Source organism: Podarcis gaigeae (assembly GCF_964106915.1).
Source record: "Podarcis gaigeae genome assembly, chromosome: Z".
Lineage (NCBI taxonomy): Eukaryota > Metazoa > Chordata > Lepidosauria > Squamata > Lacertidae > Podarcis > Podarcis gaigeae.
Genome location: NC_139691.1, coordinates 35,624,228 through 35,640,055, shown reverse-complemented (window position 1 = coordinate 35,640,055; position 15,828 = coordinate 35,624,228). Strand labels below are relative to the sequence as shown.

General features: G+C 41.6%; 1 long non-coding RNA gene across 1 annotated transcript; it reads right to left on the bottom strand.

Moving 5' to 3' along the window:
* Positions 1–5,176: 5,176 nt before the first annotated feature.
* Positions 5,177–9,661, bottom strand: LOC310837072. Its single transcript, XR_014560406.1, has 3 exons — positions 8,761–9,661; positions 6,805–6,874; positions 5,177–5,804 (listed from the first exon to the last, which is right to left on the bottom strand). It is a non-coding gene; the product is annotated as an uncharacterized lncRNA (long non-coding RNA).
* Positions 9,662–15,828: the final 6,167 nt, after the last annotated feature.

Sequence of the window (15,828 nt, the reverse complement as noted above, 5' to 3'; positions counted from 1 at the left end):
AAGCATCAATTCTTCGGCGATCAGCCTTCTTTATGGTCCAGCTCTCACTTCCATACATCACTACTGGGAAAACCATGGCTTTAACTATACGGACCTTTGTTGGCAAGGTGATGTCTCTGCTTTTTAAGATGCTATCTAGGTTTGCCATCGCCTTTTTCCCAAGGAGCAAGCGTCTTTTAATTTTGTGACTGCTGTCATCATCTGCAGTGATCATGGAGCCCAAGAAAGTAAAATCTCTCACTGCCTCCATTTCTTCCCCTTCTATTTGCCAGGAGGTGATGGGCCCAGTGGCCATGATCTTCGTTTTTTTGATGTTGAGCTTCAGACCATATTTTGCACTCTCCTCTTTCACCCTCATTAAAAGATTCTTTAATTCCTCCTCACTTTCTGCCATCAAGGTTGTGTCATCTGCATATCTGAGGTTGCTGATATTTCTTCCGGCGATCTTAATTCCGGCTTGGGATTCATCCAGCCCAGCCTTTCACATGATGAATTCTGCATATAAGTTAAATAAGCAGCGAGACAATATACAGCCTTGCCGTACTCCTTTCCCAATTTTGAACCAATCAGTTGTTCCATATCCAGTTCTAAGTGTAGCTTCTTGTCCCACATAGAGATTTCTCAGGAGACAGATGAGGTGATCAGGAACTCCCATTTCTTTGAGAACTTGCCATAGTTTGCTGTGGTCGACACAGTCAAATGCTTTTGCATAATCAATGAAGCAGAAGTAGATGTGTTTCTGGAACTCTTTAGCTTTCTCCATAATCCAGCACATGTTTGCAATTTGGTCTCTGGTTCCTCTGCCCCTTCGAAATCCAGCTTGCACTTCTGGGAGTTCTCAGTCCACATACTGCTTAAGCCTGCCTTGTAGAATTTTAAGCATAACCTTGCAGGCGTGTGAAGTGAGTGCAATTGTGCGGTAGTTGGAGCATTCTTTGGCGCTGCCCTTCTTTGGGATTGGGATGTAGACTGATCTTCTCCAATCCTCTGGCCACTGCTGAGTTTTCCAAATTTGCTGGCATATTGAGTGTAGCACCTTAACAGCATCATCTTTTAAAATTTTAAATAGTTCAGCTGGAATATCATCACTTCCACTGGCCTTGTTATTAGCAGTGCTTTCTAAGGCCCATTTGACTTCACTCTCCAGGATGTCTGGCTCAAGATCAGCAACCACACTACCTGGGGTATACGAGACATCCATTTCTTTCTGGTATGGTTCCTCTGTGTATTCTTGCCACCTCTTCTTGATGTCTTCTGCTTCTGTTAGGTCCTTTCCTTTTTTAAAAAAATATTATTTATTGCTTTTTTATTTATTGCTTTTAAAGACTACAGAAAAAGAAGAAAAGAGAAAACTTAAAGACAAAAGAAGAAAGAAAAATAACGAAAAAGTGAAAAAACACCACAATACAATACAGTATACAAATAATATAAACCCCAACCCAATCCCATTAAACTAAACACATAAATAAATCTTAACAAAAACAGTTTAAAATACATCTCTCCTTTTCCATATTCTATCCTTCATTTCCTTGTTTCCTCGACTTCCTCACACCTCCCTTTTTGTATTCCAATTCTTCTAATTATTTCAGCAAATCCTTTCCATCTTTCTCTGTTTTTTATCGTCTTGTAGATAACATATTTTTTTAACCTTATTTCCCTTTAAGACTAAATTACTTATCTATTCTTAACTTCTTCTAACATTTCTACTAAATCCATATAATAACATTCCACGATTTTTCTAACAGTCATTAATTTTGCAAAATTTCTAAATATAAGCTTTAGCTTCCCAATCTTCCTCCACCCTCTCCTCTCCCTGGTTTTGGATTCTGCCAGTCCTTTCCGTCAGATCCATATAGTCCATCAACCTGGAGATCTTATGTCCGAGGCTCTTAATTCTTTTCCAAGTCCCTTCTGTGGATCTTCTTCATATTCTTTGATGCTCAGGAGCAAATCTCAGGAAAACTCCAACCAAACAGAACTTTTATTCCTTCTGAATAGCTCAGCCAAATTTCCATACTGAAACTAAGGTCCATAGGGTATTTCAGGACGTATTTCAGGATTCCTCCAAGTCCATAGGCCCCCACAGCTTCAAGCTCCTCCAGGCCCAAACCCATGTCCCAGATGTCAGTTAATCCCTGGATGAAGGGGTCTTTCCAACTTTCGTTCTTCAGTCCAAGCCAGGGTCCTATCCTCAAGCTCTGGTTTTTGCTAAAATCAATCATGCAGGGCTTCCATTTGTAATCCTCGATTTGCCACTGTAGAACTGAGGATCCTTCTTGAGCTACTTTAAGTTTCACAACGGCATCTTTCTCCTTTCCTCCACCATTTGTCTTGCCAAGGTATTTTCCTGTACCAAGTCCTGAGTTATTTCTAAGTTGTTGCTTGCTTGTTAGGTCCTTTCCACTTTTGTCTTTTATTATGGTAATCTTTGTACGAAATGTTCCTTTCATATCTCCAATTTTCTTGAAGAGATCTCTGGTTTTTCCCATTCTATTGTTTTCCTCTATTTTTTTACATTGCTCGTTTAAGAAGGCCTTCTTGTCTCTCCTTGCTGTTTTTTGGAATTCTGCATTCAATTTCCTGTATCTTTCACTATCTCCCTCGCATTTTGCTTGCCTTCTCTCCTCCGCTATTTGTAAGGCCTCGTTGGACAGCCACTTTGCTTTCTTGCATTTCCTTTTCATTGGGATGGTTTTCGTTGCTGCCTCCTGTATAATGTTGCGAGTCTCCCTCCATAGTGCTTCAGGCACTCTGTCCACCAAATCTAAATCCTTAAACCTGTTCCTCACTTCCACTGTGTATTCATAAGGGATTTGACTTAGATTGTATCTTACTGGCCCAGTGGTTTTTCCTACTTTTTTCAGTTTAAGCTTTAATTTTGCTATAAGAAGCTGATGATCTGAGCCACAGTCCGCTCCAGGTCTTGTTTTTGCTGACTGTATAGAGCTTCTCCATCTTTGGCTGCAGAGAATATAATCAATCTGGTTCGATGCATCCCAGTACAGCTTTTGCCACTCTTTTGTTGACTATGAGGGCCACTCCATTTCTTTTATGGGATTCTTGCCCACAGTAGTAGATATGATGGTCATCCGAACTGAATTCGCCTATTCCCGTCCATTTTAGTTCACTGATGCCCAGGATGTCAATATTTATTCTTCCATCTCATTTTTGACCACATCCAACTTACCAAGGTTCATGGGTCTTACATTCTGGGTTCCTATGCAATATTTTTCTTTACAGCATTGGACATTCCTTTCGCTTCCAGGCACATCCGTAACTGAGCGTCCTTTCGGCTTTGGCCCAGCCGCTTCATCAGCTCTGGATCTACTTGTACTTGTCTTCCGCTCTTCCTCAGTAGCATGTTGGACGCCTTCCAACCTGAGGGGCTCATCTTCCAGCGTCATAACTTTTATATGCCTGTTGTCTTTGTCCATGGAGTTTTCTTGGCAGGGATACTGGAGTGGCTTGCCGGTTCCTGCTCCAGGTGGATCACTTTTGGTTAAAACTCTCCACTATGACCTGTCCATCTTGGGTGGTCCTGCACAGCATAGCTCATAGCTTCTCTGAGTTATTCAAGCCCCTTCGCCACGGCAAGGCAGTGATCCATGAAGGGGATAAATTAGGTAGGTTTGCCTTTAAATGCAAAGTGGCGTGAGTTTCTCTACCATCCCTGCTTCTGACTCCATTACATCTAAGTAATCCCATCCTTTTCCCACTCCATTTCACACCTATCCAATGATACAGCTTGGGGTATTATTGGAATGGGAGACAAAGGATGAGCAAGTAAAATCCTCAGCAATACATTGGTCAATAGATATTGTTTAAAATATAGATATGGAAGCATGGGAATGATTGTAGAATATGAATATAAAATTCACAGCATGCTATGGTTTAAGAGAAAACTATATGAAAATGTTATATCGATGGTATCTAACACAAAGTAAATTGGCAAAAATGTGTAAATCAAAATCAAACAAGTGTTGGAAATGCAAAGAGAAAGAAGGTACTTTTAATGATATGTGGTGGTTTTGTAGCAAGGTTAAAGCTTACTGGGAAATGATATATAATGAATTGAAAAAGATGTTTAAAATAATATTTGTACAAAAACAAACACACCAGAAGCTTTCCTTTTGGTAATTATTGGGGCAGAGAACTACCCAAACTGTATATAAATTTATTCATATATGTGACTGCAATGGCAAGCATTTTATTTGCCCAAAAATGGAAAGAAGAAGTCCTGACGAAAGAAGAACGGATCCAAAAAATTATGGAATATGCAGAAATGGCAAAACGTACTGGAAAAATAAGAAATCAAGATAACAATTTTTTATAAAAGAATGGAAATGGTTTATTGAATATTTACAAACAAACAATAAACAGATAAGAACTTTGCAGGATTATTGTCATAACCTGCAGTTTTATAAGAGTATATATTAAAAGAAAATGAATAAATGAATAAGTTAAGTTAATCTGGAATATGCAGGAAACATAAAAAAATTAAAGGAACTGCAGAAAGAGGGGGAAGGAAGTCAAGTTTGAATTTTTTAAATGATTGTAAAACTATTGAAATGTATGTAACTGAAAATCATAACAAACTTTTAAAAGAAAAGATATGATACAGCTTGTGGGCTTCCTGTAGGCATCTGATTGGCCACTGAAAAAACTGGATGCTGGAGTAATAAGGTCTTTGGCCTGATCCAGTAAAGCTCTTCTTACAATCTTATGCCTTTAGTGCAAATCCAGTCCACTGCACTTAAAAAATAATAATGTTCTGATTAAAACACACCAGAGTACAATAATATTATGACTAACAATCATAGTTTATGACAGAGTGAATGTAATTAAATTCAGCATTATCACCCAGCCTACAACCTTTAGAACTGTATTAAATAGCTATCACTTTCCTGCCCATTCATTTCCTGTTCCAGAGTTTTACTGCATCATTAAAACTAAGTTATATAATACAGCATCAGCAATGTGTGGCACAAAAATAAAACTGATGGAATCCTTATACGGCTGGGCCAGATAGCAACTCTTCTTTCAAAGCCCACAGGAGCATTTTGCCCCAGAGTATTATAGAACTATGCACACGGCTGACCTCAATCGAAAAGCAAGGCACACTGTGCAACTCATAAGAAAACAACAGACCTGGGCTTCTTTTTTTGCTTTTGTTTCCTTCTATACAACTCCTAATGGTTCTGCTTCGTTCTATTGCTACTACTGTACAGTCAAAAGAGCACCACTGTGTTAACCTTCTGGAGTGAAGGTGATCTGATCATCACAGCCAGGTCAATGCTATGGGAAGGTCTAACCAAATCTGAAATAGTCATAGCAACTGAAAACCAAAGCCAGCAGAATCATGGACCCCTCCAGATTCGCCAACATGTCAATGACAGGATTTTTACCGAACCCTCAATACATCATTTCACTTTAGTAGTTGTTCTGCAATGCTTCCCCAATGTCAGTGCATCATTGCCATCTGGAGAAATACTGTTGTTGTTGGAATCTGTCTGTCTCGGCAGACAATGGAGTGCGCCTCTGGGGGTGAAGACAAACCGCTGCATTAGCAGCACTGAAATGACTTCCCTGGAGTGCAAGCCTGGGCAGTGTGTAGGGAGGCCCTGAGCGGCCCAGATGACCAATATCCCATTCTTAGCCATGCTGATATGGTCCAAAGGAAAGCATAGCAATCCATTTGGCTGCAGGAGTTGCCAGAAGGAGGCGTAGAAGGTGCCATCCAATCATCTTAGGGACTCCCCTCTGGACTGTGCAGGGTTTAGCCTTTTCTTCTCCTGAAGATGTCCCTTAAGGCAGAGGAGGTTTAGGATCAGAGTTGTCTTTTTCCTAGATTAGCTACCTGCCTAGGTTGATGAGCCTCATCTGCCCCTCGCTCCAAACTGCCTTCTGAATCATTGGACCCCCTATTGGTCTTGTCTGCTCACATGTAACGGAAGTCCCTAACTCACCAAAGGTTTGAGACCCATTGGCTACCCTCACCTGGTTTAGCCAGCCAATCAAAACCCGTTCGTGGGGTGTTGCCAGTGTCACATGCTGACAGCTTCTAGGAGCCCCAGCTGTGAGCTAAGTGCAGAGTGGAGACCAGAGGTAGGCAACATGTCCCCCACCAGAGGTACTACCCCTTCCCTAACACCAAAGACAAAAACCAAACAAACCTGGAGCTTTTCATAGAATCATAGAATTGTAGAGTTGGAAGGGATGCCAAAAGTCATCTAGTTCAACCCTCTACAATGAAGGAATCACAGCTAAAGAATCCCTAACAGATGGCTATCCAACATGTGTTTAACAACCTCCAATGAAGGAGAGTCCACCATCTTCCAAACCAATCCATCCCAATGTCAAACAGGCCAACAGTACCTTCTGTTGCACTTGAGAAAGGTCTTAATAAATATTTCCGCAAAATCCACAATGTACATGAGACTGTTTGTGATTCCTGCTCAGTTTCTGTTTGCTCTAGTTTGGCTACCCCTACACTTAACATGCCCCTTAAATATGCCCACATTTCTTTGTATTCAAGGATTAGACACCCACCCACCTTTCCATTTTGAGGTGCAAATAGCTTGTCTCTGTGCAGTAGTGGCTGATGTAGGTGTCTTTCTCTTTCCCCCAGGGACATGCCTACACCATTTTGTTTCCCTGTCTCTTTTTCTGTTCTTTTCAATGTGGCAGCCATTTTGTGTTTTGCCACACACACACTCCACATCAGATATTTTGTGGCAAGCACCCATGACACTCACAAAATTCCAAATGTGCCCCCAGCCTCTAAAAAGATTAGCAATCTCTCACCTTCAGTGCAAATGAACTGCCAATAGTGGATATTGACCACTCTTCTTCTATCGATTCCATGTTTCATTGACTGCATGGGAAGGTTTGGAATGCAAAATACTTTTGCTCTATTCAGTTCTATAATAGAAATCATTCTGAAAAGCAACAAACTTAACTGGAAAGCTCTAGGTGCCAGCCCTACCAGCCATTGTTGATCAGCAGTTAAACTTGGGAATGATCAACAGTTATTTTAACTTGCCTAGAATGACCATATTTTACATTGTACCACTCTTAAAATGAAAATGTACAGTTTGCATATTATTTTCAGTTAATGCTGGAACAATCTATCGTTTCTGAAAGGCACAAAAGCAAAGGCTTCATAGTGAAAAATATGCAAAGAGATTGTGGTGGAAAGTCGAGAGATAAGCTAATATTTTTCCTCCTCTCTCTTCAGAGCAGCAAATAATTTGCACCATACAGCAACTTAAGTAACAGACAGGAATGGTAAAAATAAATAAATATGAATGTTAAGTCAACAGATGCATTATTATGCAGACATTTATGAACCATTAAGGGCACCCACATGAAAAGAAATGCCTCTCTGTTCACTAGAGATAACTACTTCAGGCTCCATTGTCAATACTTTTAGTACAAGGGGGACGGAAAGAAATGCTTTAGATGCCAACAGAATGGCCTGTGCTTTTCTCTCCATACATCATGAAATGCCAAACAATTAGAAGCATCAGTTGCTGACGGATTCTGCCATTAAGAGTCAGTGTGGTATAACTGAGTGTTGAGGAACGGCAGCCCATCCATTAGGCAAAGTGAAACCCATTGCTTCAAGCGGCAGATCCTGCCCCTGCCATTGTGCTGCCAGCCACACTGGAGCATCACCCATGCCAACAACACAGCCCCATTGCCCTTGCTACTGCTAATGCAGCATGGTGGCAGCATGGGCACAGTGGCGGAGGAAGAGGAATGTGGGGGGAGTCCACACCCCCAGGACACGTGCCACGACCCTGTGGATGGCGCACCACGACCCCGGGACATGCACCAGCCCCACCCCCACCTGCTCTCTGCCACTGCATGGGCGCAGCTGCAGGTGAGAGTACAATTGGGATGATGGGGCATGATGTGTCACGCAGCAGTAAATTAATCAACACAGAGTCTTCTTCATAAACAGAATGAAACTTTACTAAAGAAAATAAACTTGCTCAGAAACAGCATAGTCAAAGAGCATACACAGAGTGCTCATAATAGCTAGCTGACTCTTCACAGAGGCACAGATCTGAATTAATGATTAACTGGAGTCCTGCAGCCGCTCTGTCTGCAAACAACACAACATACTGGCTGAGACACAAACACACACACCACACACACACGCTACACTGAGGCCCACAGAGATGGCTGGTTACATTTATAGGGAACCCAAGATGAGTCACGAGTCACAGTGGCACAGCATTTTACTGCTAACAGTTAGGCTTGAAAGATTTGTGTAGGCCTCATAGGCTGCACTGCCTAGGGCCCTAGGCCTTGCCTGCTTCTGCTCTCAAGAACCTTTGTCATGACTGGATGGTGGGGTCGGGAGGGGGGCAGAGGTACCCAGATTTGCAAGGGGGGGTGAGGGTAGCACTGGGGCATTTTGCCTACTGTGGCAAAACGTCTTGGACCAGCCCTGGTGTTGAGATATGACCTAGGAGGTCAGGATTAGAATCTCAATTTATGCATGAAGCTCACTGGGTAACCTTGTGAGGAGTAACTTTGAAGCTGAGAGCCATGTACATGAGCTTGAACTCACTGGAGGAAAAGGTGATATATAAATGCAATAAATACATTTTTTGTAAGTCCCCCCCCCCAAACAGAACACAGAGGAACAGCACATTTTTGCACTTCTGCAATCCCTTGATATGCTCAAGCATTTTTTTTCCTCGCCCCAACCCCTGTTAACACATATCACAATTCCATCAGGAGACTGACCTTTCCTGGGATTTGTAGTGCAAATTCCAATTTCCTGTTCAGGAATACTCTGCTGTTTTGCACACATCTGTCCAATTATTTAGAAACTTTTCACTTCTTTACAGGGTGCGTGTTTTAAGTTCAGGAAAGAGGCATCTCAGGAAACAGCCACCGCCTGACACCGGGAATAGATTCAAGAAACTTTACTGAATAATGAAAATGAAATACACCAAGGACATAATCCACTGGGAGGCTATCCAATACAAACCTATTTGAAACTAACGGAAGCCGTTCTCTGCTCTTGTACACAGTTCCCATTTACTTCATAGGGCTTGCACATCAGAAAATCTCAGTGGACAGCTCCCTGACTCTACAATAGAGATAATAGTTCATTGATGCGGTATTGCTGGCATGCCTATTGTAGAGATGAGCCCAAAATATAGTAGGGGTCACATTTCACAAAACAAAAACACTTCCTGCAAAATGCACTCCACATTTTGACAATAATTGTTTGGACCTAGGAAATGGAGTGAAATGTTTCTCCCATCCAGAGTGCAAACAAGAAGCTTGCCCTCTATTTAATTTGGCTTCATGCTGCTAGCACCAAGCCAAATATGACTGATTACATAATGCTGTGATCTCAACATGATAGCTACATGATCCTTCAATGGCTAGCAAGAAATCCCTTTTTTTTTTGCTTTGGAAATGATTTGAGATCCAGAGCGTGGCAACATAAGAATGAGCCTTTTCTGAGGTTGCTCCCCATTTGAGGAATGTTTTCTCCAGGGAGGCTCGCCAGGTACCTTCATTGAGTATCTTTAGTTGCCAGGTGAAAATATTCCTTTTTGGCTACTATTCATTCTATGGCCTTTTAAAGTGTTTGGGGAGTATTTGTCTTTTTCCCCATGTACTATTATTATATTATATATTTTGTGTTTTATGTTGTAAACTGCCCTATGGTCTCTTGGTGAAGGGCAGTATAGAAAATTAATAAATTCTACCACTACTAATATTTAGAGTAGCTTTCCCCAATCTGGTGCCCTCTAGATGTTTCGGCCTACAACTCCTATAACGTATCTAGGCCATAGCTGTCAACGTTTCCCCTTTTTAAAGGGAAATTCCCTTATTCCGAATAGAATTCCTCGCAAGACAAGGGAAAAGTTGACAGCTATGATCTAGGCTACACCAGTAACAAGAGCAATAGCTGGTTTTGATTTCTGTTATGCAGCTTTTAGTCTGGCATCCATCTTGGAACCACTCCCAAGAACATAGGCCTCGAGCACACTCATTTCCAACTTTTTCTCAAAAAACAATTGTGCCTTTTGGCAATTGGTGGCAAACATACAAACATACAGTTGTACCTTGGAAGTTGAAGAGAATCCATTCCAGAAGTCCGTTTGACTTCCAAAATGTCCAGGAAACCAAAGCACAGCTTCTGATTGGCTGCAGAAGCCCCATCGGATGTTTGGGTTCCAAAGAACATTCGCAAACCGGAACACTCACTTCTGGGTTTGCAGCGTTCAGGAGTCAAAATGTCCAGGTACCAAGGCATTTGGGAACTGTATCTTTTCTCAACCCTTGCCACCACAGGCTGGGGCTGATGGGAACTGCAGTCTAAGACATCTGGAGGGCTCCTGGTTGGGGAAAGCTACTCTAAATTAATACACAGAAAATAGAGCAGAGTCAGAAGTTTCAGAAGTTATGCAAACCATCAGATCCAATGGATATGACAGGCATTAGAAGTAGTGAAGAGTGGCCAACTTCTATTCAAGTTGCCTTCATCCTGTGCCAAAGTGAGGAAATTCATCAAGGGAAGCTTTTCCTGGCAAAAAGAAATGGAGAAAGACACGTAGCATCATGCTACTGTTAAAAGCATGGGAGCAGGGCCAGTAAAAGGGAGCTGGCAACTCTACACAGAACGCCCAACCTCCCTTCCCAAGGATTAAAATGAGAATCATACTCCCTTTGATTGTAAGAACAAGCAGGATATTAGTCAAACGGCGGTTTGAACATACCAGTTGGTGAACTGCCTTTCTCCAGAGGCACTAAACAGCTCACAACCTTTAAAAATGCAATAATCAAAAAAATGATTACATACCAGAAGGGAAGAAAGGTGACTGGTTCTTAATACGGATTGCATGTGTGTGTGTCTCCACGGTTCTGAGTAATTGCTCAGTAGGCAACAATTAGAAAAACAGGGTGGAGTAAGAGGGCAAAGTTGGGGTCTTGTCCAGAAGCAAGAAATTAGAAGGGGGCCAAGACTGATGCTGCTCATGCCAGTGTTGCCCTTTCTGAAGCACAGAGGAATAATTTCACCTGAAATGAGTTTTTACAGGAAGATGAAATTAGATGTGATAGCTTGATTAAGCTCAATAACAAATTAGTTAGGATTGCATTTGTGCCAGGAATGTTAATTAGGCTCACCTGGGACTTTGGAGAAAGATTCCAGGCATCCCTGGTGTCCTACCTGACATTTGAAAAATGAATAAAATATGAGGCGTAAATAACTACTGCAAAAGGCAATTAAATTTGAAATTTATAGCAAAAAAAAGGGGCCATAGTTCTTCACAGGTATAAACCAGAGAGAGTGAGGAAAGACTTAAAATAGAATACCCTATTTGAACTTGACATCAAGAAAACCATGGACTCCTTCACACATTTGTTGCTTGTTCTCTTGCCTGATGATTGTGCACATGGTGACCAGTGGCTGGATGTGGGAACATGACTCTTTTGAAAAGCATGACTTCTGAAATTAGGTGATGCAACGTGAACATTCTCTCCATGGTGTTCTACCTGTGCTGTTGCATTCATACATGACAGCCCTCGTCATCGCACAGTGATCATTTGACATTGCTGTCTTTTAATGATGGGTGTGCATGTGTTGATCCGATGAATGTGAAGGAGGATCATTTCCCTTCAGTTACTAGAGTATAGGAAAAGATCCAAGGACGACTCTGGCTGGCTCTAGACACATCAAAAAAGTCATTCAGTTAAACCGTTGTAAATTTCATAAAGGGAAATCCCATTGGCAAAAGATGGGACTCCACAGCGTTATAAAGTGTTGTTGTTGTTGTTTTACCAGTGTATATGAGTCCCTTTCTTTTATACATGTCACAGCAGGAACCAGTTATAAAGTTGCTCTTGAGTAAACTGGGAAAGGAACATGAAAGTAACATGCTGCCATATGTGCCAAAATGACAGAAGACAGAGACAGGATTTGGCGGCCCAGGAGATGGCATTCTCTGTGGTACCTCGGTTTTAGAACATCTTCGTTGACAAACATTTCAGTTCAATATCTGTTGGCTATTGAGTTTTTGGTTTTCAAACATTTCAGAGCTCAGTCTGTCTTCTGGAACGGATTACTTTCGAAAAGTGAGGTACCACTATAGGCAATTAGTACAAAGCAGCCTAGGAAACAGCTCTCCTTGAGAGAATAATAAATAAAGTATGGTTGACACATTAGGCATTAGGCTCAGTTTGGTTTATCTAAATTTAAATTTAAATTTAAACATACATTACAGTGGTACCTTGGTTTACAACCATAATCTGTTCCAGAGGTCCGGTTGTAAACCAAAACAGGTTGTAACCCAAGGTACACTTTCGCCAATGGGGCCTCCCCCCCAAATTTGGTTGTAATCCAAAAAAGGGACACACACTTCCGGGTTTGATGTGGTTGTAATCCAAAACGGTTGTAATGCAATCCAAAGTGGTTGCAAACCAAGGTACCACTGTATTATAATCACTTTGGAACACCCACCCCACCCTACGTTCATCAGCAGAGCAACAATTTATATTATTTCATTGGTAACATAAGAGGAAAAATTACTATTATTCATACTTAATCTAAGCACAATGACAAGGGCTCTATTTTAGGTATTTGGCTATGCAATGTTGGATGTTATTTCTGCTCTATTCTGTTTCTCCCCTGATGTTTTGGTTTAAACCAATTTATGAGGCAAGAACCTATACACTGACACTATGTCTTAGATACTATTGCAAATTTATTGTGCTATTTTTGTAATATACAAATGATATGTGAATACTCTGTGTATTTAATTGTATCATTCATTACCATTATGTTTCTTGTTTACAAAACCCAATAAAAATTGTTGTTTTTAAGAAAAAACTGGATATTGTTGGATGTGGTAGCAGACATCATCATGCTGATTCGAACTGCTTACCTTCTGATCGGCAAGCCCAATCTTTCTGTTCTCAGTAACCAAACAGGGGTGGGGGGTATAGGTATTGACTAGCAGTCAGGCTAGATGTCATGATATTTACTGATGTAGCATGTGGTCTGATTGGCTGTGTAGTTCTGAGAAAGTTTTTCTCTGTATGTTTTACTGAATGTCTCGCTTCTATGTACAAGGCCTGAAGTAAGAAAGACAAAATCTATGTTTATTGCTCCTCAAATGATACAGTGTTTTCGTTAAGTTTCCTCAGCCAAGGTTACCAGGATTTCTTTTCTAGCTGAACTCCATCTGTATTATTTAAGTGTCTTTGCTATCAAACATGACCTTCAAAATTCCTAACAACAACAACAGAAGTTTTGAAGTCACATGGACTTAGGTTCATACATTTTCAGAGACTTTTCTACAGGTCTGTCAGCATAGGTTTCATGAACCAATTAATTATTCCTTTTCTTTTGCTGCAAATTCAGGCATAGAGAGATTGTTCAAAGTGCCAACACAAAAAAAGGTTAAAACAAATTTGTCAGCAAGCCTCCTGCCTTTGTCTTTTACATAATTGCAACGTAACTAAAAAGATCAAGTGGCACACGTTGCAAAGGACTCAGAAATGCCACATTGCCAAAAAAATATCATTTTAAAAGAGTTATTTTGAATCTATACCTTGCACAAGCAGCACATTATTAATACATATTGAGAAATTAAACCTGTGTTCCAAAGGAACACCATTGCTTAAATATATGGCATGTGCATTGAGTGAGTTGGGTGTACCATGGAATATGTACCATTTTCTGGCTCTTGAATGTGTATCAAAAGATCTGCCCACAGAACTTGGAAATGGATTCAGATCTCTGCATGGATTCTGCTAAGCAAAGCCTCCAAAGCAGCCTTCCCAAAGCTAGTATCTTCCAGATGCTTTGGACTACAGCATCCACTGGCCCCCATCACCATGGTTGTGCTAGCTGGGGCTGATGGGAGCTGAAGTCCAAAACATCTGGAGGGCACTGTCCTGCTGCAGGGGGGAGGCCCACCACCAATGATAGCTAATAGGCCAAGCAAGGGAGATATCAATAGTCCAGGGTTCTAGGCAGAAAGGTGATGAAAGGTATGTCTATGTGTCAACAAGCTCATGGTGCCTTGGAGAAGACCATGATATGGATTTTCAGGAATTTGAAACCTAGCAATAAAACAAAAAAGAGAACATGAGAAAAGCTTTCCCTGTTATGGCCCGTGTATCCAGCAGCAATCAAGACAAAGTCTGAGGATGAAGAGACACCAACTAAGGAGCTGGATCAAATTCAACGCTCTGAGAGACCTGCTGGATATCAAAAGACCACTGCACTCAAGGCTGTAAAACAGGACCCCCAGAAGAACATCCTGGACCACCACATCCAGAGCCCATCCTGCCATGGGCACCTTCCCCTGAGGAACCAGATGCTTCCAAACACACAGGTCCAGCATTAAAGGGAGGGAAGCTGTAGAACAGAGAGGAAGTGACCATCTTCAGATCCAAGGGTTGGCCCTTTAAAGCTCTGAGGTTCTCTGCAGTGGGGTAAAATCTAAAACAGGAGACAGAAGTTTAAAATGCCCCCATCTGCCCTCAATGTTTGTCAAAGCAAATTGATCACATGAAGCTTTATGTGGTCCTGCAACTTCTGACCAGCCTGAGTCTCCATAGGATCTGGCATTGGACCAGAACATGACATAAAACATGACATACTACTATCCTACTATTATTGTTCCATCCTCAGGGTCCCAACCAACCCTACAGTTCTATTATTCTGCCAGGACCCACTGGCAGAGGAAGAGGGAGCGGGGGGCTTACCACCCCCAGCACCACGATCCTGGTGGGGTGCCATCACGGCTGCCCACCCCCCGCACTGGGCACCACGCCCCTGCAGGTGGCGGTCAACGCCCCTGGGATGCACGCCATGCCCCCGGGACATGCACCACCCATGCTCCTGCCTGCTCTCTGTCCCCGGTGCCAGAGCATGAAGCTCCACCACCGACAGGACCTTCTGTCCATCAGACAGGAGGTAACTGAAGCAGGGAGCCTACTCTGTACACAAATTCCCTATGTGCTATGTGGAATCCTGTACAATCACAGGGACAGCCAACATGCAGAGACAAATCTCCCTTCAATAATTATATTGTGTATTATCAGCATTCATCATTATTCTCGTGTGTACATGAAGGAGCTCTGACAAAATCAATAGTTAAAGGGCTTTTAAAATGTATTTATGACTCTTGCTGCCCTTACAACTCAAGTGGTTTACCCTATCGTCCAACATTAAGTACAGCTTGTACATTCAGCTGTTAACATTTTAATTTGCTCCTCACTAGGTTAAAGGTCATTAAGGAGTTGTTGTTTTCTTAAAGAAGAAGAAGAAGAAGAAGAAGAAGAAGAAGAAGAAGAAGAAGGAAGTTACAAACATCTCTAGCTCAGCCAAGCGGATTCAACAAAAACCCATAAAACCCTCATATAAACAAAGTCATCCTAATGCCGTACTCAGATGCTCTGAACACAGTAGCCTATTACTTGTTTGCATTACACAGGCTGCTAAATCCTTCACAAAATATTGCCACACTTAAGGAAACAGTTCATTGTGTATTCTGCCCCAATTATGTGTATTAAAAGGAGCAGTTAGGCAGTTTAGTGAAAAGAATGAAATTAATGAGGTGTAATCATTGAGTTGCAAAATGAGTTTATTTTCCATTTATTTTAAGGTGGTTTTATCCCACTCATTAAGAGACAAATGTTTCAAGTGATTCCGGTGTTATTTAAGTGCCTAAAAGCTGTTGTCAGGTTGAAAGGAACATTTTAGAGAATGGAATCCTCTTGTCTGAACGCAGCAAGGGTTCGTGTGTTTTTAATGGCAACTCTTCCGCTTAGGGGCATGGG